Source organism: Pongo abelii, chromosome 2 (assembly GCF_028885655.2).
Source record: "Pongo abelii isolate AG06213 chromosome 2, NHGRI_mPonAbe1-v2.0_pri, whole genome shotgun sequence".
Lineage (NCBI taxonomy): Eukaryota > Metazoa > Chordata > Mammalia > Primates > Hominidae > Pongo > Pongo abelii.
The window spans coordinates 167,968,208-167,993,104 of record NC_085928.1 but is presented as its reverse complement, the minus strand read 5'-3'; the positions used below and the strand labels follow the sequence as shown (position 1 = coordinate 167,993,104).

General features: G+C 36.3%; 1 protein-coding gene and 1 long non-coding RNA gene across 15 annotated transcripts in view; both read right to left on the bottom strand.

The window, feature by feature from the left end:
- The window catches only part of RSRC1 (arginine and serine rich coiled-coil 1), a 424,026-nt gene that overhangs the window by 255,963 nt on the left and 143,166 nt on the right, over window positions 1-24,897 (bottom strand). The gene's annotated exons all lie outside the window — the stretch shown is intronic.
- LOC134761045 (uncharacterized) overlaps window positions 4,349-24,897 on the bottom strand; it is a 28,416-nt gene continuing 7,867 nt past the window's right edge. Inside the window, exon 2 of the long non-coding RNA XR_010139279.1 lies at window positions 4,349-4,487. This is a non-coding gene — a long non-coding RNA (uncharacterized LOC134761045). The remainder of the gene's footprint in view (window positions 4,488-24,897) is intronic.

Sequence of the window (24,897 nt, the reverse complement as noted above, 5' to 3'; positions counted from 1 at the left end):
CCAATATATTCTCCTTTAGTTCAGAAAAAATACATTTATAAACAGTGGAGGAGGAGAGGGAGGACAGGATAATAAAATAAATGGGTAGAAAATGTAAATAACTGATAAATCTATGTAAAGGGCATATGGGAGTTTCTTGTACTGTTCTTCAAACATCTCCAGAGTTTGAATTTACATCAATAGTTATCAAGGGAAATAAAAGCTATTAAATTTAGCCAAAAGTTTCAGTTTTTACTAACTACAATATTCTGTTTGCAACTATTTTCTATTTCTTGAAAGCCCATATAATCTTCCTTTTCCCCCAGTTACTGCTATACTTAAATTAATCAAATTTAATTCTGGAAAAAACAATACTAGTATTAAAAATTTTTTTGAAAAACATAAGATTAAAAACTTCTGCACAAAGAATAAACTCCAAAAGAAAAGATGCAAATAAAATGACTATAATAATCTTTTGTTTTTTATTTGCAAGTATAAATCGGAAGAAAAACAAAAGCCTGGAACATAGCATCTGTCATATCAGAATATAAAAAGATGATCCTGGCACAAAATGAAAAAGCTCTAATTCATTTGCAAATCAAGCCTGCCGGTTCCATTTCAAGCTGGCGGTAACTGTCAAGAGTTAACAAGATAATCACTTTCAATCCTGCCTTCAATGGTACATTACACTGTTATTCCATTCAATAAGGCCGTTCTTTGGGGCACTAGATGAATGGTTTTCATTTCTAACTCACACAAAAAGTTGTGCGGGGAAAAAATCCACGGGGCTTAAGAAAGAAATCCCTTTATGGGCATTTATCTGCCGGTACTTGCTTTTAGGCAAAATGAGATATTTTGAAACATCAGTGTCCATTCACTTCCTCTATTCCTTTAGGCCCTTAATCCGTTGGAAAAAAAAAAAAAACAAATTGGCATATGAGAAAAGTGCAAAAGCAGTTTCATGTTTTAAATTATCAATGCACGTTAAACAAAAATTATTAAAATGACTCTATGCAAATACAATGCTATTATACTCAAAAGACTAATATTAACTGATCTCCTCCTTATCTCATGGTATCTCATGTCACTTTCTTAGATTACTCACCTATATTCTGGGTGAAATGCAGGTGCTTAAAATTTCATATTTAATTCTTGTTGTGTTCATAATGACTTGTACACCTAAAAAGGTTAAAATACCTTTCCAAATTATTCCTAGTTCAATGAAAATGAATTTTAGCTTGATGTTATCTTTATAATGCATTTATCAAAAAGCATTATAAAAGTTTTTACTATTCCATGATGTAACTTAATTTTACAAACAAATGTAGGTAAGATAGCTATATAATTATTTTTGCAAAAATATTGAAACTATATATTAAAAAAATATATATTTTTGCTTCATACAAAAAAATATAGAGTGCAAAGACTTAAACGCATCTACTAGTAATAGACAATTAGGCCATCTTTAAACTATAGTCTATGAGAGTAAAAGAATATTAAAATCTCTACTCTGACTGCTCATGCAGGCCTACATCCATCAAATCCATCCAACATCGGTGTAAATTTATAAGAACCATCTGTATATGAATCACAACTTATTATTCAAGTCTATTTAACAATAACAACAATTAATCTTTCCCCACCTACTCCCTCAATTCAGGAAATAATATTGCTATATATTGCCTATGTAAATCATAATCTCCAGCCAAGACTTTTAATCCTTTTATAATCCCTTATTAGAGGAAAACGTGGATTTTTAAAACTCACAGTACAAATGTCCTATGAAGGACTTAAAGTCCTTCTAAAATCATTACTTCAAAAAAATGAGTGTATTTTGTATCCAAAAGCTTTAAGAAGTTAGAACATTCATGTTTATGACTACAAAGGCTACACACTTAAATTTTAAAATTCAGATGATTTCATGAATTCAATATGACATGGGGATAATCCTTTTATAAAAGGGAGAAGTCTTTCTGAAGCAGCCTAAGTTCACCCAATTCTTTCAAGTTCCAGTATGACTAACCATTTATCCTCTAAAAGGTAAAAATTATCCCTATTCTTAAAATAAATTGTAAAAAGATGGAGAAGAAAATCTATAGGAAAATAATTCAGAAAGTTTTACAGTATCAGATAGACTTGATCACTAATATTTAAATTTTAGATTAGTAATCTAAACTTTGTCATTGTGAATAAATTATAATGAATCTGTATATGTTAAAGTCCTTATAAAATTTAAGCTATAGCAGAAAACCAGGAAACTTAAAACATAAATGCCTATGCTTAAATCTATTAACTTTTCAAAAAGCTTGCATGATATTATAAAATGACAATAATGTTAAGGAAACCTTATTATTCCAAATTTTAAACCCTTAGTACCAGACATGTTAACACACCAAGTAAACAGTGAGTGTATTATGGTATGCTCAATAAATTACAATTGAAATACCTGACTACAATGTGTAAAACCAATCTGTGACATTACAAATTCCTAAAGAACCCTACAAACACAAAGCTACTGGCACAGCACAATTCCATTAGAGCTTAGTATTGTGAATCAGTCCCCATACAGGGTGAGGACACTAAAGTCACCCTATCATTGGGGTACCCTATCCTTTTGTTGGGTTCCAAGATCATGGTTAACTCGAGAGGTAGAAATGTTTGATCTTTCAGCTTAAAGCTGCCCTGCTGCAGCCTCCTTCCCTTATTAGATCCCTGGGGTTAGCTTTAAGCAAACACAGCAGCAAAGGCAGCAGGGAGTATGATGGATCTCCTACACATCAACCATTGGAACAGCAATGGAGAGTGTTTGAGGAACAGCACAAGCCTTGGACAAAAGCTTTACCGAGAATCACAAGCAGGTTCCAACAAGCAACCTGGTGTCTTGAATTATGTATGCAGTTGCTCCTATCCACTACTCACACTGATCCCAGGAAACAAAATCTTCTGTCTACAGAGATACAGCTTCTAACTTACAGGGATATCTACTAACAAAGTGAATATTTGCTTTCAATTTCTTCAGTTAAAAGAAGTTCTTCATAAATTACATTAGAAGCCAAGAAATGTTTTCTTGTTGTTCTTGTTCTGATATCTTCAAGATATCAAAAGAAACAAAAAAACGGAATAACTCCTTAAGAACAGGTAAAATAGGAAATCTGTTTTCTGGGCCAGGCACCTATAATCCCAGCACTTTGGGAGGCCAAGGCAGGCGGATCACGAGGTCAAGAGATCAAGACCATCCTGGCCAACATGGTGAAATCCCGTCTCTACTAAAAATACAAAAATTAGCTGGGTGTGGTGGCACATGCCTGAAGTCCCAGCTACTCGGGAGGCTGAGGCAGCAGAATCACTTCAACCCGGGAGGCAGAGGTTGCAGTAAGCCGAGATCATGCCACTGCACTTCAGCCTGGTGACAGAGCGAGACTCTTACTCAAAAAAAAAAAAAAAGAGAAATCTGTTTTGTGAAAATACTAAAAGCATGGTGGTGGGGAAAATAAACTTCATCATCAAATGAGTAAGGTAGAAGGGAGATAAACTTAATTAGCATGTAGGAATGAAATATTTAAAATGCCTTCAAAATTTGAGAATATGATAAAACTTCAAGAAGATTCTCATATATCATACACCATAAACTAACATTAGGCTTACTACAAAAATTTAAGTGAAGTAAACAAACGAAATAATTTTGTAAATATCATTTAGGCACATACTTGGATACTTTAAACATATCTGAAATGAATGCCCATATTCATAAAGAGGTCCTAAAAACCAAAGTAGTATTTAAAAAGGTGAACAACATAACAGAATAATTAAAACTGGAAATTAACTGGCAATTCAGCAAGAAAAAAATAAATGATCTATTACTCTGTAAAAAGATTCTCAACCTTAATGGTAATATTTAAGAAATAAAAATCAAAACAATATCCTTTATTTGCTGCCTACTCAGGTAGCAAAACTTTAAGGTTATAACCTTTTTCAAACTGGTTATGGGGAGATGACAGTCTCATATAATTATGTATTTTCAATGAAAGGTAAATACCTCAAATAATATATTTTCAATGTTTAAGATAACAGAGAAAGTCTACTATGATTAATAAAAGTGTTCAAGAATTCTATGCATTTATAAATGATCTGCAATACAGATATAAATTTAAACTTTAGTATAAAAATTATCTCAAGTCACAGTATCTTTAAAGGTTTTGTTTTAATGTAACTTAAAATTAAAATTAAGACTAATAGTGAAGGAGTGGCAGAACAAAACTGCTGACAGAAAACAATTATAATAACTAAGTAACGTGGTAAAAAATGTATTTATGGACACCAAACAGAATCCAAAAAGCCGCCACAAATAGTCTAATCACAAAAATCTCACCTGGAAGTGAAGAGTTACTGTTATGTTTATTGTTTTATTATTTTCTGGTGTTGGGGCACTCCTATGGCTATGGCTGCAGAAACACAATAGTAGAAAACCCCAGCCTTTGGGTTCAAGGTTCCAGAATCAGAGTTCAGGGCTAAAAAAACAGAAAAAATGTAAAATGGAAATGCAGGCAGGAAGAGAACCACAGAAACAGTATGATCCAAATCTGAATACAAATTATGTCAAAACCCTTGACTAACAGCTAAACTACACATACTCAGGGGAAATTTTCAGGGAATCCAGCGAAAAAGCCAGAGATTAGAGAGAAATACACCTTTGATGCTTTTTTAAATTCAGTGTATTAACCAAATATGTGCATCTCTGGTGGTAGAAAGGTGAAGAAGAATGAACTTGAAGTATCTGAGGACACATTGTAAAGCTGGCAGAGCAGATGAAAATGAAGCAATCAACCACAGAAGCAAAACAGACAGAGTGAGCTCTATCTCTACTTAAATTCTTAGCTGACAATAAAATTACATAGAAACAGAAAAGACTATGCCACAGAGCCAGTCTAAAAATATAACAATAGGAAGCCCTAACAGTGCAGAAATATTAGACAGTACCTACAGGAAGGAAGAGGGTCTTTATAGTTTCAGGTGAGAAAAGTACAAAAATAAAACAAAACAATAATCCCCAGGAAAACACAGCTGAATCCAGAGTGGCTATAACGTTTTTTAAGCCAAAAAAACAAAAAAATAGACATGGAAATAAACAGCATAAGAAAAGAGTAAATCAAAACTATTAGTGAACCAGATATTAGTTTTATCACATAAATATTTATTGGCAGCTATTATAAATTGTTTAAATATTGAAGGAAAAATAGTGTCAATGAATGGATGGGAAATCTCATCAGAGATATGGAAACTATATTTTTTCAAAACGAAAATTCTAAAGGTAAAAGCAAAATATTAAAAAATTCATGAAATGGGCTCAAGAAAGAAAACAGAAAAAAAAAATCAGTGAACTTAAAGAAAGACCACCATAAGTTACTCAATTTGGAGTACAAGAAAAAAAACTTTTTAAATGAAGAGGACCTCAAGAGATCTGTAGGACAATAGCAAGTGGTCCAACATATGTGCAAGGTCCACCAAGAGAAAAATAACAAATGAACAAACAGAATATCTGAAGAAATAACAGCATAAAAGTTCTCAAATTTGGGGGAAAACACTTATTTACACAGACAAAAAGCTCACTGAAAAGTGAGCTTTTCAGTTTGGCTAAACATGAACAAAAATCACTCTCACCCATGATAGTCTAACTTCTGAAAGCCAAAGATAAAAAGAAAACCTGGAAAGAGGCCAGAGAACAAAGATGCAGTATATACTGGAACAATTATAAGATTACAGCTAACTTTTCCTCAGAAACTATGAAAGCCAGAAGACATTGGAACAACCAATTCAAAGTGATGAGGAAAGAAAGAAATTGTCAATCAAGAATACATACATATTTGAATGATAGTAAAATCTACCATTCAAAACTGAAAGTGAAATAGGCCAGGCATGCTGTCTCATGTCTGTAATCCCAGTACTTTGGGAGGCTAAGGCAGATGGATCACTTGAGCTCAGGAGTTTGAGACCAGCCTGTGCAACATAGCGAAACACTGTCTCTACAAAAAATACAAAAATTAGCTGGGTACAGTGATGTGTTCCTGTAGTCTCAGCTACTCAGGACGCTGAGGCAGGAGAATCATTTGAGCCCAGGAAGCGGAGGCTGCAGTGAGCCGAGATCATACCATTGCACTCCAGCCTGGGTAACAAGAGTGAAACCCTGTATCAAAAAGAGGGGGAAAATCAAGAAGGTGAAATGAAGACACCTTTGCTTAGGATAAATATAATGGGATAAGTTAAAGTAGAATGGAATAAACTAAAGATTCATTTTAACAAGTTAAGTTTAAGGTGTAATTTATAGAGGAACAACTAAAGACAAAACAAGGTGATATAGCTTTAAAACCAATAAAAAAATTAAAATATAATGATAAAAAGTATAAACTACACCCAAGAACTGCCAAGAAACTCACTCTTTTCAAGTAAACCAAATGTAGAACACTAAAATAAATAAATACATTTCAAAAGACTGTCTTACAAAGCATACTTTCTGAATACAACACAATGAAATTAAAATTCATCAACAATAAAACATCTACATAAGCTCAAAATACATAACAAAAGTAGTGCTTATAGAAAATTTATAGCCTTAAATGTCTTTACTAGAAAAAGAGATCTACATTAATAATCAAGTTTCCTCCTTAAGTAGCTATAAAAAGATCAGAGTAAACCTAAAATGAGTAGAGAGTAAGGGAAAAAATTAAACAGAAAAAATGATGAAAAAGAAAACAAATGGACTACAGAGAAACAATAAGATTCTGTGTTTTTCCAAGAACAAACACTATTAATTTTGATAAATCACCTTTAAAAATCAACTGCTTCATAGCATAATAATCACACTGTACTATACTGTTGGTATGGATGAAATAAGAGATATATAGATAAATAAAACAGAATGCAAAGACCAGAAAAGGACCCATATATATAGGAAATTTATTTTTGCTAAATTATCAAGGCTTCAGTGGGAATTCAATCAAAATGGCAAAGTGTTTTAAAGGTGGCACTGAAATAAATGGCATCTGTATATGACAAAAAAAATCATCCCTACCTCACATCATAAGTCAAAATGATCACAGACATAAATATAGAAACTACACCTATGAAACTACTAGAAGAAAATCTTCGTGACCTTGAGGTAGACAAAGTTTTTAGCAAACATTAAGAACGAAAAAAAGCTGATAAGCTGCAATTTATCAAAAGTAATAGCTTTCTAAATTGTTAGCTTACAAGTGGCAGAAAAAATGTAATAGCTTTTGTTCCTCGAAAAGCATATTTAAGATTGGAGTAAAAATTTTTTTTTTTTTGAGACTGAGTTCCACTGTTGTCACCCAGGCTAGAGAGCAATGGCGTGATCTCATCTCACTATAACCTCTGCATCCCAGTTTCAAGCAATTCTCCTGTCTCAGCTTCCTGAGTAGCTGGGATTACAGGTGCCCGTCACCACGCCCAGCTAATTTTTGTATTTTTAGTAGAGACAGAGGTTCACCATCTTGGCCAGGCTGGTCTTCAAACTCCTGACCTCAGGTGATCCACCCACCTCGGCCTCCAAAAGTGCTGGGATTACAGGTATGAGCCACTGTACCCGGCCTGGAGTAAAATTTTAAATGGGCAAAAGATTTGGTTCAAGATAAGTAAACAGAACACATTTACACTTCTGCCTGGAACAACCAAAACCAGCAACAACAAGAAAAAAATTCCAAAATGTATTTTTTTAATGTTGTGCAAGACCCTGGAAATTAGGCAACAAAAAATAGTAACTACTGAGAGTTAAGAAACAAAGTATGAAGGCCTGTAATTACAGGTCCCAGTGCAACAGAGGAGAACTCAAGTAGAGCTTGGCAAACTCCTTGATTTGCAGAGTCAGAGCTGGCAGTCCAGGGAGACCAAGGCAGTTAAGAGTTCACAAGACAGAGTGTGTACGGCAGACCAGAGAGCAGCACAGAGACAGATCAGGGCAATCTTTAAATAGTCAGCAAACTACTAATTAGTGCATGCCTGTAAAGGCAAAAGAAAACACAGTTTCAAAGAATTGGAGATTACTGTCTGGTGGTCATACAAAGTGAGAAATAGTGCCCATTCCAACAAGCTAGACAGGAAAAACTCATAACTCATAAGGCATAGGTTAAAATACCCAGGACGTTCATTCTTCAGTTGTGGGGAATGGTTAGCACTACATTGAGCACTACTTGACACCCACCAAACAAATCATAAAAACAAGACTTAAGGGCAGAAAACTGTTTCCAAGGAACTTAGCTGCATCTCAGAACAAAGCTTAAGAATGTTCATAGGATTGAAAAACTATCCAGACAAATCCAGTATAATGGTTGGAGATTTCAAATATTCTCTCAATATTTGATAGAACAAGTGGATAATCAGAAAGGACATAGTAGATGTGAACTTCACCATCAACCTGTGTGACCGAATTGACACTTAGAGAACAGTCCACGTAAGAACAGCAGAATACAAAACTTATTCAAACTGTTCATCAAAACAGAGCTATTCTGAGCCATAAAAGATGTCTAAATACATTTAAAAGGATTCGAGTTATACAAAATATGCTTTTTGGCACAATGAAAGCAAATTAGAAATAGGTTACAAAAAGATATCTAGAAACTCTCCCAAAATTTGGAAACTATATGCCATGCTTCTAAATAATGCATGGAGAAAGAACAAATCAAAGGAAAAGTAGACATTATTTAAATTCAATGAAACAAAAACAGAATATCAGAATTTGTGGGATGCTGCTAAAAAAATACATGTATAATACTAAATGCCTACATAAGAAAGCTGAAAGGTTGCAAATCAAAGGTTTCAGCTTATACCTTAAGAAACTAGAAGAGGAGAATTAAACCCAAAGTAAGCAGTAAAAAGAAAAATAAAACAGTTCAAAGTGGAAAGCAATGAAATAGAATGCAGAAACATTACAGAGAAAAATCGATGAAACCAAAACCTGGTTCTTTTTTTTTTTTTTTTTTTTTTTTAATACTTTAAGTTTTAGGGTACATGTGCACAATGTGCAGGTTAGTTACATATGTATACATGTGCCATGCTGGTGTGCTGCACCCACTAACTTGTCATTTAGCATTAGGTATATCTCTTAATGCTATCCCTCCCCCCTCCCCCCACCCCATAACAGTCCCCAGAGTGTGATGTTCCCCTTCCTGTGTCCATGTGTTCTCATTGTTCAATTCCCACCTATGAGTGAGAACACACGGTGTTTGGTATTTTCTCCTTGCGATAGTTTACTGAGAATGATGATTTCCAATATCATCCATGTCCCTACAAAGGACATGAACTCATCATTTTTAATGGCTGCATAGTATTCCATGGTGTATATGTGCCACATTTTCTTAATCCAGTCTATCATTGTTGGACATTTGGGTTGGAGAGCCAAATCATGAGTGAACTCCCATTCGCAACTGCTTCAAAGAGAATAAAATACCTAGGAATCCAACTAACAAGGGACGTGAAGGACCTCTTCAAGGAGAACTACAAACCACTGCTCAATGAAATAAAAGAGGATACAAACAAATGGAAGAACATTCCATGCTCATGGGTAGGAAGAATCAATATCGTGAAAATGGCCATACTGCCCAAGGTAATTTATAGATTCAATGCCATCCCAATCAAGCTACCAATGACTTTCTTCACAGAATTGGAAAAAACTACTTTAAAGTTCATATGGAACCAAAAAAAAGACCGCATCGCCAAGTCAATCCTAAGCCAAAAGAACAAAGCTGGAGGCATCATGCTACCTGACTTCAAACTGTACTACAAGGCTACAGTAACCAAAATAGCATGGTACTGCTACCAAAACAGAGATATAGATCAATGGAACAGAACAGAGCCCTCAGAAATAACACTGCATTATCTACAACTATCTGATCTTTGACAAACCTGAGAAAAACAAGCAATGGGGAAAGGATTCCCTATTTAATAAATGGTGCTGGGAAAACTGGCTAGCCATATGTAGAAAGCTGAAACTGGATCCCTTCCTTACACCTTATACAAAAATCAATTCAAGATGGATTAAAGACTTAAACATTAGACCTAAAACCATAAAAACCCTAGAAGAAAACCTAGGCATTACCATTCAGGACATAGCCATGGGCAAGGACTTCATGTCTAAAACACCAAAAGCAATGGCAACAAAAGCCAAAATTGACAAACGGGATCTAATTAAACTCAGGAGCTTCTGCACAGCAAAAGAAACTACCATCAGAGTTAACAGGCAACCTACAAAATGGGAGAAAATTTTCACAATCTACTCATCTGACAAAGGGCTAATATCCAGAATCTACAATGAACTCAAATTTACAAGAAAAAAACAAACAACCCCATCAAAAAGTGGGCGAAGGACATGAACAGAAACTTCTCAAAAGAAGACATTTATGCAGCCAAAAAACACATGAAAAAATGCTCATCATCACTGGCCATCAGAGAAATGCAAATCAAAACCACAATGAGATACCATCTCACACCAGTTAGAATGGCAATCATTAAAAAGTCAGGAAACAACAGGTGCTGGAGAAGATGTGGAGAAATAGGAACACTTTTACACTGTTGGTGGGACTGTAAAATGGTTCAACCATTGTGGAAGACAGTGTGGCGATTCCTCAAGGATCTAGAACTAGAAATACCATTTGACCCAGCCATCCCATTACTGGGTATATACCCAAAGGACTATAAATCATGCTGCTATAAAGACACATGCACATGTATGTTTATTGCGGCACTATTCACAATAGCAAAAGCTGGTTCTTTAAGCACATCAATGAAACTGACAAATTTCTAGCCAAACTAATGAGAAAAAAGCAGTAACAACAAATTACTAATATAAGAAATAAAAGAAGTGACATCAGTGTAGACTCTACACTCGCTAAAAGGATAAAAAGAGAACATCCTGAACAGCTTTATGTTTATAAATTCAACACCTTAGGTAACATGAACCAACTCCTGGAAAGACACAAACTATCAAAACTCACTCAAGAAGAACTTTCGTAAGCAATTTGATAAGAAACTGAGTAGCAACTAATCTACTGAAGAAAGTGGATTTGCAGTTAAAAACCTTTGCACAAAGAAAAATCCAGGCCCAAATGGCTTCATGCCTAAGTTTTACCAAACATTTAATAATCAAATAATACAAATTCTCTACACACTCTTCCAAAAAACTGAAAAGGAAATATTTCCCAACTCATTCTTTGAGCCAGCATTACCCTGTCACCAAACAAAGACAAAGGAATTATAAGAAAATAGGACTGCAAAACAACGTTCTTCATAAAAACAGAAGCAAAAATTCTAAACATAATATTAGCAAATCAAATGCAACAATATATAAGGAGAATAATATATCATGACCAAGTAGAGTTTTATACTAGAAATGTAATGGTGTTTCACATTCAAAACTCAATCAATGTAGCTCCCCATATTAATAATTTAAAAAGAAAAGCAGTATAATCGTTGCGGTAGTCACAGAGAAAGCATTTGACAAAATAAAACAACCATTTCCTAAAAAATTCTCAGCACACTAGGACTAAAAGGGCACTTCCCCAACCTGTCAAAAGGAATCTACTAAAATTATCTTGATAACATCAAAATAATGGAAAAAGACTGAATATTACCTAAGATCATAAGTAAGACATAGATAGGCATGCTTACTGCTTCTATTCAATGCTGTGCTGGAGATCTTAGCCTGAGCAATCAGGCAAGGAAAAAACAAAAGGCATCAAGACTGAAAAGAATTAAAACTGTCTTTATTACAGGCAACATGATCATATATGTAAAAACTTCAATTTACAAGAAAGCTACTAAAAGTATAAGTGAATTTAATGAGATTGCAGGATACAAGGTGAACACACAAAATTCAACTGCATTTATGTATATCAGCAATAAGCAATCTGAAATTGAAATTAAATATATATAAATAATTTCAAAAAGAGGAAATACTTCAGGAAATTTTTTTAATGTCAGAGACCTTCTAAAGTATATGCTACAAAATATTGGTGAAAAAAATTTTAAAGACCTCAATAAATACATATACCTTGTTACTGCGCTAAAAGATTCAATATTATTAACATGTCAATTCTCCCCAAACTGATCTACAGAGTCAATTCAATCCTAATTAAAATCAAAGTGGGATATTTTATAGAACTGACAAGATGTTTATAAAATTTGTATAGTAATAACAAAGAACTTAAGACAGTCAAAACAACTTTGAAGAGAATTAAGTTGGAGAGCTAAGACTACATGATTCCAAGTACTTCAGTGGAAAACAACAAAATGTCTAGAAATGAACCCACACATTTGTGAACAACTGATTTTTTTATGAAGATACAAAGGCAATTCAATAAAGATATTCTTGTCAACAAATGATGCATAAAATACTAAATTTTAAATAGGCAAAAAAGAAAAAATGAACATTAACCATATCTTATACCATACTCAAAACTACCTCAAATAAACCATAGACCTAAATGTCAAACTTAAAATGATAAAACTGGTAGAAGTAAACAGAAGAAAATCTTTGGACCTTAAATTAGGCAAAGATATCTTGGATCAACATGAAACACATGACCTATAAAAGAACAAAGAAATAAACTAGACTTCCTCAAAATAAAAAAACTCAAAAGACACTACTAATAAATGAAAGAAAAGCTATGGCATATATTTGCTAAAGCAGCAGTTCCCAACCTTTTTGGCACCAAGAACCAGGTTTCATGAAAGACAATTTTTCCACGGATGGGGCTGGGCAGGGGTGGTGCAGAGGGCAGGTGTTGCAGAGTGGCAGAAGATACAGTTTCAAGATGATTCAAGTGCATTACAATTACAATTACTGTGCACTATATTTCTATTACTATTACATTGTCATATATAATGACAACTCACTATAATGTAGAATTAATGGGAGCCCTGAGTTTGTTTTCCTGAAACTAGACAGTTCCATCCGGCGGTGATGGGAGACAGTGACAGATCATCAGGCATTAGATTCTCGTAGGAGCATGCAACCTAGATCCTTCACATGCATAGTTCACAATAGGGTTCATGATCCTATGAGAATCTAATGCTGCTGCTGATCTGACACAAGGCAGAGCTCAGGCAGTAATGCAAGCGATGGGGAGTCGCTGTAAATACAGATGAAGCTTCGCTTGCTACTCCACAACTCACCTCCTGCTGTGCATCCCAATTACTAACAGGCCATGAGCCAGTTGGGGACCTCTGTGTTAAAGTACTTGAATCCAGAATATATATAGAACTCTTAAAACTTAGTCATAAGGGAAAAATAACCCAATACAAAACAACTAAAAGATTTAAACACACACTTCACCAAGGAATATATATATAGGTGAAAAATAAGAACATGGAAACATGTGAAACATCATTAGCTATCAGAGAAATGTAAATTAAAGCCACAATGCCGCACCACTATATACCTATTAGAATGTCTAAAATTAAAAAGACTGACCACACACAGTTTTGCTTAGGATGTGGAATAATTAGAACACACATACACAGGTAGCAGAATTGTAATATGGCACAACCACTTTGGAAAATAATTTGGCAATCTGTTAAAAAGTAAAGCATAGAGGGAAGGCGGAGCAAGATGGCCAAATAGGAGCCTGCAGTGATCATCCCCCTTGCAGGAACAGCAAATTAAACAACTATCCACACAAAAATGCACCTTTGAAAAGCCCAAATCAGGTAAGCAATATAACAGTACGCAGGTTTTAACACCACATTAAGGAAAGAGACACTGAAGAGAATAGGAAAATCATCTTGAATCACCTACACCAGCTTTCCCTGAACCCCCAGCAACAGCCATGTGGTGCAGAGACAGAATCTGTGCACTTGGGGGAAGGAAAGTACAGTGATTGTAGGACTTTATGTTGGAACTCAGAGCTGCCCTGTAGCAGCAAAAAGCAAAATGGGATAGAATTCAGCCAGGGCCCAGACAGAGAGCGTTTGGACCAGCCATAGTGAGAGGTAACTGTCCATCCCAGTGGTTGGAATTAGAGTTCTGGCAAGCTCTGTCAATATGGGCTAAAGTAGCCTGGGGTCCTAAATAAACTTGAAAAGCAGTCTAGGCCACAAGAACTGTAATTCCTGGGCAAGCCTCAATGCTATGCTTGGCTTAGAGCCAGTGTACTTGAAATGCACGCAACCTGGTGAGACACAAGCCAGGATGCCTAAGGAAGTGCTTGTGTCACTCCTCCCCTAATCCCAGGCAGAACAGGTGCAGCTCTGGAAGAGATGCCTTCTTTCTGCTTGAGGAGAGGAGATGGGAAAGTAAAGAGTTATCTGTCTTGCAACTTGGATACCAACTCGGCCACAGCAGAATAGGTCACCAAGCAGAATCCTGAGGCTCCCATTCCAGGCCGTAGCTCACAGATGACATTTCTAGACATACCCTGGGGAAGAAGAGAACGTGCTGCCTTGAAGGGAAAGACCTAGTCCTGGCAAGATTCATCACCTGTTAACTAAAGAGCTTTGAGCCCTGAATAGTACGTACTACAGGTCTTGGGTGAGACTCAGAGCCAAGCTGGCTTGCAGTGTAACCCCGCACATTCAGAGCTGTGGTGGCTATTGGAAGAGACTCCTTCTCCTTGAGAAAAGGAGAAGAAAAGGAGTAAAAAGGACTTTGTCTTGCAACTTGGCTACCAACTCAGACACACTGGGGTAGAGCACCAAGTGGACACCTGGGGTCCCCAATTCCAGGCCTTGAATCCTGGATGGCATTTCTGGACCTGCCTTGGGCCACAGGGGACCCAACTTACCTGAAGAGAGAGACCCAGACCTGGCAACATTCACAAGCTATTGAAAGAACCCCTGAACCTTGGGTGAACATTGATGATAGCCAGGCAATACTCACCACAGGCCTGTGGCAGTGAGGCCATAGGGAGAGACTCCTTAGCTTGAGAAAAGGGGAAGGAAGAGCAGAAAGGACTTTGCCTTGAAGCTTAGGCACTAGCTCAGCTGCAGTAGAACAGAGAACTCAGTAGATTACTAAGGTTCCTCGCTCCAGGCCCTGGCTTATGGACAGCATCTCTGGCCCTGCCTGGGGCTGGGGGGAGCTCGCTGCCCTGAAGAGGACACAAGCCAGGCTAGACTCACCACCTGTGGATTGTAGAGCCACTGGACTTTGAGTGAACATACGCAGCAGCCAGACAGTGATCACCGCAGGCCATGCACAAGACCCAGTGCTGTGCTGAGTATGGGTCTGATCAAGCACAGTCCCTGTAATGGTGGCCAGAAGGGTGTTTGTCACCCTTCCCCCAGTTCCAGGCAGTTCAGCACAGAGTGAGACACTCTGTTTGGGGAAAAGAAAGGGAAGGGAACAAGAGTCTCTGTGTGGTATCCAAAAAATTCTCCTGCATCTTACCAAAGACCACCAAAGTAGTACCTCTACGAGGCTACAAGAGCCACAGCATTACTGGGCTTGGAGTGCTCCCTAATGCAGATATAGATGCCATGACCAAAGACATAGAGTGCAACACCTAAGTCCCTATGAATACTCGGAAAGTCTCCCCAAGAAGGATGAATACAAACAAGTCCAGACTGTGAAGGCTACAATAATGCCCGGACACCTATAAACATTTCAATGCCCAGACACCGATGAACACGCAGAAGAATCAAAACAATCAAAACATTCCAGAAAAAGATGGCCTCACCAAAGGAACTAAACAAGGTACCACCAGCCAATCCTGGAAAGATAGATATACATAACCTTTCAGACAGAATTCAAAATAGCTGTTGTAAGGAAGCTGAACGAAATCCAAGATAACAAATACCAAGAAGAAGTTCAGAATCCTATCAGCTAAATTTAACAAAAAGACTGCAATAATTTAAAAGAATCTAGCAGAAAATCTAGAATTGAAAAATGAAACTGACATACTGAAAAATGCACCAGAGTCTCTTAGCAGAACCGATCAAGCAGAAGAAAGAACTACTGAGCTTGGAGACAGGCTATTTGAAAATACACAGTCAGAGGAGACAAAAGAAAAAAGAATAAAAAAACATGAAGCACACCTACAAGATCCAGAAAATAGCCCCAAAAGGGCAAATCTAAGCGTTATTGGCCTTAAAGAGGAGGTAGAGAAAGAGACAGAGGTAGAAAGTTTGTTCAAAGGGATAAAAACAGAGAACTTCCCAAACCTAGAGAAAGATACCAGTATTCAAGAACAAGAAGGTTATAGAACACCAAGCAGATTTAACCCATAGACTACCTCAAGACATTTAATAATCAAACTCCCAAAGTAAAGAAAGAAAAGGATCCTAAAGGCAGCAGGAGAAAAGAAACAAATAACAGCAAAAGGAGATCCAATATATCTGGTGGAAACCTTACAGGCCAGAAGAGAGTGCCATCACATATATAAAGTTCTGAAAAACAACAACAACAACAAAAAAAAAACTTTTATCCTAGATTAGTATATACAGCAAAAATATTGTATAAATATGAAGGAGAAATAAAGACTTTCCCAGACAAACAAACGCTAAGGGACTTCATCAACACCAGACCTAGCCTACAAAAAAAAAAAAAAAAAAAAAAAAGGTTAAAAGGAGTTCTTCAGTTTGAAAGAAAAGGGCATTAATGAGCATAAGAAATCATCTGAAGGTTTAAAACTCACTGGTAATAGTAAGTAAACAGAAAAACACAGAATATTATAACATGTAACTGTGGTGTGTAAACTACTCATATCTTGAGTACAAACACTAAAAGATGAACCTATCAAAAATACGAACAACCTTCCAAGTCACAGACAGTAAAATAAGCTATCAATAGAGACAAGAAAAGGTTAAAAAGCAAGTAAGGGGATGAAGTTAAGGCATAGAGTTTGTATTAGTTTTCACTTTGCTTGTTTCTTTGTTCATGCAATCGATGTTAAGTTGACATCAGTTTAAAATAATGAGTTATATTATTTTCAAGCCTCATGGTAAGGCTTGAATCAAAAAACATACAAGAAACACACCAAAAATAAAAGCAAGAAAATAAACCACCAAAGAAAATCATCTTTGCTAAAAGAAAGACAGGAAAGAAGAAAAGAAGGAAGAGAGGACACAAAACACCTAGAAAACAAATAACAAAATGGCCAGAGTAAGTATCTATTTATCAATAAAAACACTGAATGTAAATTAACCAAACTCTCCAATCAAAAGGCATAGAGTGCCTGAATGGACAGAAAAACAACACACAATGATCTGCTGCCTACAAGAAACACACTTCACTTATAAAGACAGCCAGACTGAAAATAAAGGGAGGAAAAAAGATACTCTATGCTAATAAAAACCAAAAAAGAGCAGGACTAACCATATATATAGCAGACAAAATCTATTTCAAAACTAAAACTAAAACAAGTGACAAAGTCATTATATAATGATAAAGAGGTCAATACAGCAAAAGGATAAAGCAATTATAAATAAATATATACCAGTAAATAATAAAATGAAGGCAGAAATAAAGATGATCTTTGAAATGAATGAGAACAAAGACACAGTGCACCAGAACCTCTGGCACACATTGAAAGCAGTGTGTAGAGGGAAATTTATAGTACTAAATGCCCACGAGAGAGCAGGAAAGATCTAAAATCGACACCCTAACATCACAATTAAAAGAACTAGAGAAGCAAGAGCAAACACATTCAAAACCTAGCAGAAGGCAAGAAATAACTAAGATCGGAGCAGAACCAAAGGAGATAGAGACACAAAAAACACTTCAAAAAAAATCAGTGAATCCAGGAGCTGGTTTTTTGAGAAGATCAACAAAATTGACAGACCACTAGCAAGACTATTAAAGAAGAAAAGAGAGAAGAATTAAATAGGTGTAACAAAAAATGATAAAGGAGATATCACCATGGATCCCACAGAAGTACAAACTACCATCAGAGAATATTATAAACACCTCCACACAAATAAACTATAAAATCTAGAAGAAATGGATAAATTCCTGGACACATACACCCTCCCGAGACTAAACCAGGAAGAACTTGAATCTCTGAATAGACAAGTGACAGGCTCTGAAATTGAGGTAATAATTAATAGCCTACCAACCAAAAAAAGACCAGGAACAGATGGATTCACAGCCAAATTCTACTAGAGGTACAAAGAGGAGCTGGTACCATTCCTTCTGAAACCATTCCAATCAATAGAAAAAGAGGGAATCCTCCCTAACTCATTTTATGAGGCCAGCATCATCCTGATACCAAAACCTAGCAGAGACACAACAACAACAACAAAGAGAGAATTTTAGACCAATACCCCTGATGAACATCGATGCAAAAATCCTCAATAAAATAGTGGCAAACCAAATCCAGCAGCACATCAAAAAGCTTTTCCACCACGATCAAGTCGGCTTCATCCCTGGGATGCAAGGCTAGCTTTCAACATACGCAAATCATAAACGTAATCCATCACATGAACAGAACCAACGACAAAAACCACATTATTATCTCGATAGGTGCAGAAAAGGCCATCGACAAAATTCAACAGCGCTTCACACTAAAAACTCTCAATAAACTAGGTATTGAGGAACGTATCTCAAAACAACAAACCCACAGCCAATATCATACTGAATGGACAAAAACTGGAAGCATTCCCTCTGAAAACCGGCACAAGACAAGGATGCCCTCTCTCACCACTCCAATTCAACACAGTGTTGGAGGTTCTGGCCAGGGCAATCAAACAAGACAAAGAAACAAAGGGTATTCAAATAGGAAAAGAGGAAGTCAAACTGTCCCTGTTCGTAGATGACATGATTGTACACTTAGAAATCCCCATTGTCTCAGCCCAAAATCTCCTCAAGCTAATAAGCAACTTCAGCAAGGTCTCAGGATACAAAATCAATGTGCAAAAATCACAAGCATTCCTACACACCAATAACAGAGAAACAGAGAGCCAAATCACAAGTGAACTCCAATTCACAACTGCTACAAAGAGAGTAAAATACCTAGGAATCCAACTTACAAGGGATGTGAAGGACCGCTTCAAGGAGAACTATAAACCACTGCTCAACAAAATAAAAGAGGACACAAACAAATGGAAGAATATTCCATGCTCATGGATAGGAAGAATCAAAATGGCCATACTGCGCAAGGTAATTTAAAGATTCAATGCCATCCCCATCAAGCTACCAATGACTTTCTTCACAGAATTGGAAAAAACTAACTTTAAGTCCATATGGAACCAAAAAAGAACCCGCATTGCCAAGACTATCCTAAGCCAAAAGAACAAAGCTGGAGGCATCACGCTACCTGACTTCAAACTATACTACAAGGCTATAGTAACCAAAACAGCATGGTACTGGTACCAAAACAGAGATATAGACCAATGGAGCAGAACAGAGGGCACAGAAATAACACCACTTATCTACAACGATCTGATTTTTGACAAACCTGACAAAAACAAGAAATGGGGAAAGGATTCCCTATTTGATAAATGGTGCTGGGAAAACTGGCTAGCCATATGTAGAAAGCTGAAACTGGATCCCTTCCTTACACTTTATATAAAAATTAATTCAAGATGGATTAAAGACTTAAATGTTAGACCTAAAACCATAAAAACCCTAGAAGAAAACCTAGGCATTACCATTCAGGACATAGGCATGGGCAAGGACTTCATGACTAAAACACCAAAAGCAACGGCAACAAAAGCCAAAATAGACAAACGAGATCTAATCAAAGAGCTTCTGCACAGCAAAAGAAAACTACCATCAGAGTGAACAGGCAACCTACAGAATGGGAGAAAATTTTTGCAATCTACCCATCTGACAAAGGGCTAATATCCAGAATCTACAAAGCACATAAACAAATTTACAAGAAAAAAACAGACACTTCTCAAAAGAAGACATTTTTGCAGCCAACAGACACATGAAAAAATGCTCACCGTTACTGATCATCAGGGAAATGCAAATCAAAACAACAATGAGATACCATTTCACATCAGTTAGAATGGTGATCATTAAAAAGTCAGGAAACGGCCAGGCGCAGTTGCTCATGCCTGTAATCCCAGCACTTTGGGAGGCCGAGGCAGGTGGATCATGAGGTCAGGAGATCAAGACCATCCTGGCTAACATGGTGAAACCCTGTCTCTACTAAAAAATACAAAAAATTAGCCGGGCATGGTGGTGGCCGCCTGTAGTCCCAGCTACTTGGGAGGCTGAGGCAGGAAAATGGCATGAACCCAGGAGGCGGAGCTTGCAGTGAGCTGAGATCATGCCACTGTACTCCAGCCTGAGCAACAGAGCGAGACTCCGTCTCAAAAAAAAAAAAAAAAAAAAGTCAGGAAACAACAGATGCTGGAGAGGATATGGAGAAATAGAAACGCTTTTACACTGTTGGTAGGAGTGTAAATTAGCTCAACCATTGTGGAAGACAGTGTGTCATTTCCTCAAGGATCTAGAACCAGAAATGCCATTTGACCCAGCAATCCCATTACTGCATATACACCCAAAGGATTATAAATCATGCTACTATAAAAACACAGGCACACGTATGTTTATTCTGGCACTATTCACAATAGCAAAGACATGGAACCAACCCAAATGTCCATCAATGATAGACTGGATTAAGAAAATGTGGCACATATACACCATGGAATACTATGCAGCCATAAAAAAGGATGAGTTCATGTCCTTTGCAGGGACATGGATGAAGCTGGAAACCATCATTTTCAGCAAACTTATCACAAGGACAGAAAACCAAACACCGCACGTTCTCACTCACAGTTGGGAATTGAACAATGAGAACACTTGGACACAGGGTGGGGAACATCACACACCGGGGCCTGTTGTGGGGTGGGGCAAGGGGAGAGGGATAGCATTAGGAGAAACACCTAATGTAAATGACGAGTTGATGGGTGCAGCAAACCAACATGACACATGTATACCTATGTATCAAACCTGCATATTCTGCACATGTACCCTAGAACTTAAAGTATAATTAAATAAATAAATATATAAATATATACCAACCAATGGAACACCCACATATATAAAAGCAAGTTTTATTAGACCTAAAGAGAGAAATAGATTTCAGTACAATAGCCAGAGATTTTAACACCCCAGTTTCAGCACTGGACAGATTATGTAGAGAGAAAATCAACAAAGAAAATTTGAACTTATGTGCACTATCCAGCAAATGGACCTAATCGATATTCACAGAAAATTTAATCTAATGGCTGCAGAACACTCTTCTCCTCAGCTCATGGATTATCTCAAGGACACACCATATATGAAGCCACAAAACAAGTTGTAAAAACTTCAAAGACATTAGAATGATATCAAGTATCTTCTCTTACTACAGTGGAATAAAATTAAAAATCAAAAAGAAGAGGAATTTTTTAAACTATACAAACCATGGAAATTAGATGATATGCTTCTGAATGATGAGTGGCTCGATGAAGAAATTAAGGAGAAAAATAAAAAAAATTCATGAAACAAATAAAAATGGAAACACAACACACCAAAAATATATGGGATACAGCAAAAGTAGTATGAAGAAGAAAGTTTACAGGAATAAGAATCTACATCAAAAAAAGTAGAAAAACTTGTAACAAGCCAGTAATACATCATAAAGCAAAAGAAAATAGAAGACCAAACCAAACCCCAAATTAGTAGAAGAAATAAGATTAGAGAAGAAATAAATGAATTTGAAGCCAAAAAGTGCCAAAAAAAAATCAATGAAAGAAAAAGTTCGTTTTCTGAAAACAGAAAATTAACAAACCTTTAGCCAGTCTAAGAGAAAAAGAGAGAAGAACCAAATCAATAAAATCAGAGATGAAAAAGGAGACACTACAACTGATACCACAGACATTCAAGGGATCAATAAAGGCTACTATGAGAAACTATATGCCAAGAAATTGGAAAACCTAGAAGAAACAGAAAAATTCCTAGACACGTACAATCTACTCAGATAGAACCATGAAAAAATACAAAACGTGAACAGAACAGTATCAAGTAACGAGATCAAAATCATAATAAAAAGTCTCCTGGTAAAGAAAAGCCCATGACTCAATGGCTTCAATGCAGAATTTACCAAACATGTAAAGAACTTATTCCAATCCTACTCAAATTTTTCCAAAAACCAGAGAAAGAAGGAATACTTCCAAACCCATTTTATGAGGCCAGTATTACCCTGATACCAAAACCAGACAAAGACACATCAAAAGAAGAAGACTACAGACCAATATCCCTGATGAACATTGTTGCAAAAATCCTCAACAAAATACTAGCAAACTGAATTCAACAACATATTAAAAAGATCACTCATCGGCCGGGTGTGGTGGCTTACGCCTGTAATCCCAGCACTTTGGGAGGCTGAGGTGGGCGGATCACAAGGTCAGGAGATCAAGACCATCCTGGCTAACACAGTGAAACCCCATCTCTACTTAAAAAAAATACAAAAAATTAGCCGGGCGTGGTGGCGGGCGCCTGTAGTCCCAGCTACTTGGGAGGCTGAAGCAGGAGAATGGCGTGAACCCGGGAGGCAGAGCTTGCAGTGAGCTGAGATCACACCACTGCACTCCAGCCTGGGCAACAGAGCGAGACTCCTTCTCTAGAAAAAAAAAAAAAAAAAATCATTCATCATGACCAAGTGAGATTTATCCCAGAGAGGCAAGAATGGTTCAACATATGCAAATCAATCAATAGGATACATCATATCAACAGAATCAATTAATGCTGAAAAAACATTTGATAAAATTTAACATGCCTTCATAATAAAAACCCTCAAAAAGCTGAGTATAGAAGGAAAATATCTCAATGTAATAAAAGCCATATATGACAGACCCACAGCTAGCATCATACTGAATGGGGACAAACTGAAAGCCTTTCCTCTAACATCTGGAAGAAGACAAGGATGCACACATTCACCACTGTTACTCAACAGAGTTATAGAAGTCCTAGATAGAGCAATCAAACAAGAAAAGAAAATGAAGGGCATCTAAATTGGAATGAGAAAAGTCAAATTATCCTTGTTTGCAGATGATATGATCTTGTATTTGGAATAACCTAGACTCCACCAAAAAACTATAATAACTGATAAACACATTCAGTAAAGCTGCAAGATACAAAATCAACATACAAAAATCAGTAGCATTTCTACACGCCAAAAGTGAACACTCTGAAAAAGAAATCAAGAAAGTAATCCAATTTACAATAGCCACAAATAAAATTAAATACTTAAGAATTAATTTAATCAAAAAACAAAGATCTCTATAATGAAAATTATAAAATATTGGTGAAAGAAATTGAAGAGGACATAACAAAATGGAAAGATATTTCATGTTTATGGATTGGAAAAATCAATATTGTTAAAATGTCCATACTACCCAAAGCAATCTGCAGATTTAATGCAATCTCTCTTAAAATACCAATGAAATTTTTCAAAGAAATAGAAAAAAACTCCTAAAATTTATATAAAACCACAAAAGATCCAGAACACGCAAAGCCATCCTGAACAAAAAGAACAAAACTGGAGGAATCATATAACCTTACTTTAATAAAACTACACAGCTATAGTAACCAAAACAGCATGGCACTTGCATACAAACAGACATAGACCAATGGAACAGAATAGAGAGCCCAGAAACAAATCCACACACCTACAGTGAACTCATTTTTGACAGAGGTGTCATGAACATAGACTGGAGAAAGGACAGTGCTGGGAAAACTGGATATCCATATGCAGAAGAATGAAACTAGACTCCTATTTCTCACCATATACAAAAACCAAATCAAAATCAATGAAAGACTTAAATTTAAGACCTCAAACTATGAAAGTACTATAAGAAAACATTGGAGAAACTCTCCAGGACATTGTTCTGGGCAAAGATTTCCTGACTAATACCCCACAGGCATAGCCAACCAAAGCAAACATGGACAAATGGTATTACATCAAGTTAAAAAGCTTCTGCACAGCAAAGGAAACCATCAACAAAGTAAAGAGACATCCCAAAGATTGGGAAAATATCTGCATCCCAAAGAAAATATCTGCAAACTATCCATGTGACAAGGGATTAATAACCAGAATATATAAGGAACTCAATAACCTCAATATGAAAAAATATAATAATCTGATTTAAAAAGTGGGCAAAAGACTTGAATAGACGTTTCTCAAAGGAAGACATACAAGTGACAAACAGGTATTTGAAAAGCCGTTCAACATCACTGATCATCAGAGAGAAGCAAATCCAAACTACAACAAAACATTATCTCACCCCAGTTAAAATGGCTTTTATCCAAAAGACAGACAATAACAAATGCTGGTGAGTACGTGAAGAAAAGGGTAGCCTTGTACACTGTTGGTAAAAGTGTAAATTAGTACAACCACTATGGAGAACAGTGTGGAGGTTCCTCATAAAACTAAAAATAGAACTACCATATAATCCAGTAATCCCACTGCTAGGTATATAACCAAAAGAAAGGAAATTATTGTATCAAGATCATCTGCACTCCCACGTTTATTGCAGCACTATTCACAATAGCCAAGATTAGGAAACAACCTAAGTGTCCATCAACACAGAAATGGATAAAGAAAATGTGCTAACGTATACACAATAGAGTACTATATGATCATAAAAATGAATGAGATCCTGTAATTTACAATAACACAGCTGGAACTGGCGGTCATTATGTTAAGCGAAATAAGCCAAGCACAGAAAGACAAACTTCACATGTTCTCACTTATTTGTGGGAGACAAAAATTAAAACAATTGAATTCATGGAGAGAGTACAATGATGCTTACTAGAGGCTGAGAACGGTAGTGGGGTGTGGTGGGGGAAGTTAGGATGGTTAGTGGGTACAGAAATATTGATAGAATGAAAAAGATAGAGTATTTGATAGCACAAGAGGATCGCTACAGTAATAATGTATTACATATTCAAAAATAACAAAAAGTATAATTGAATTGTTT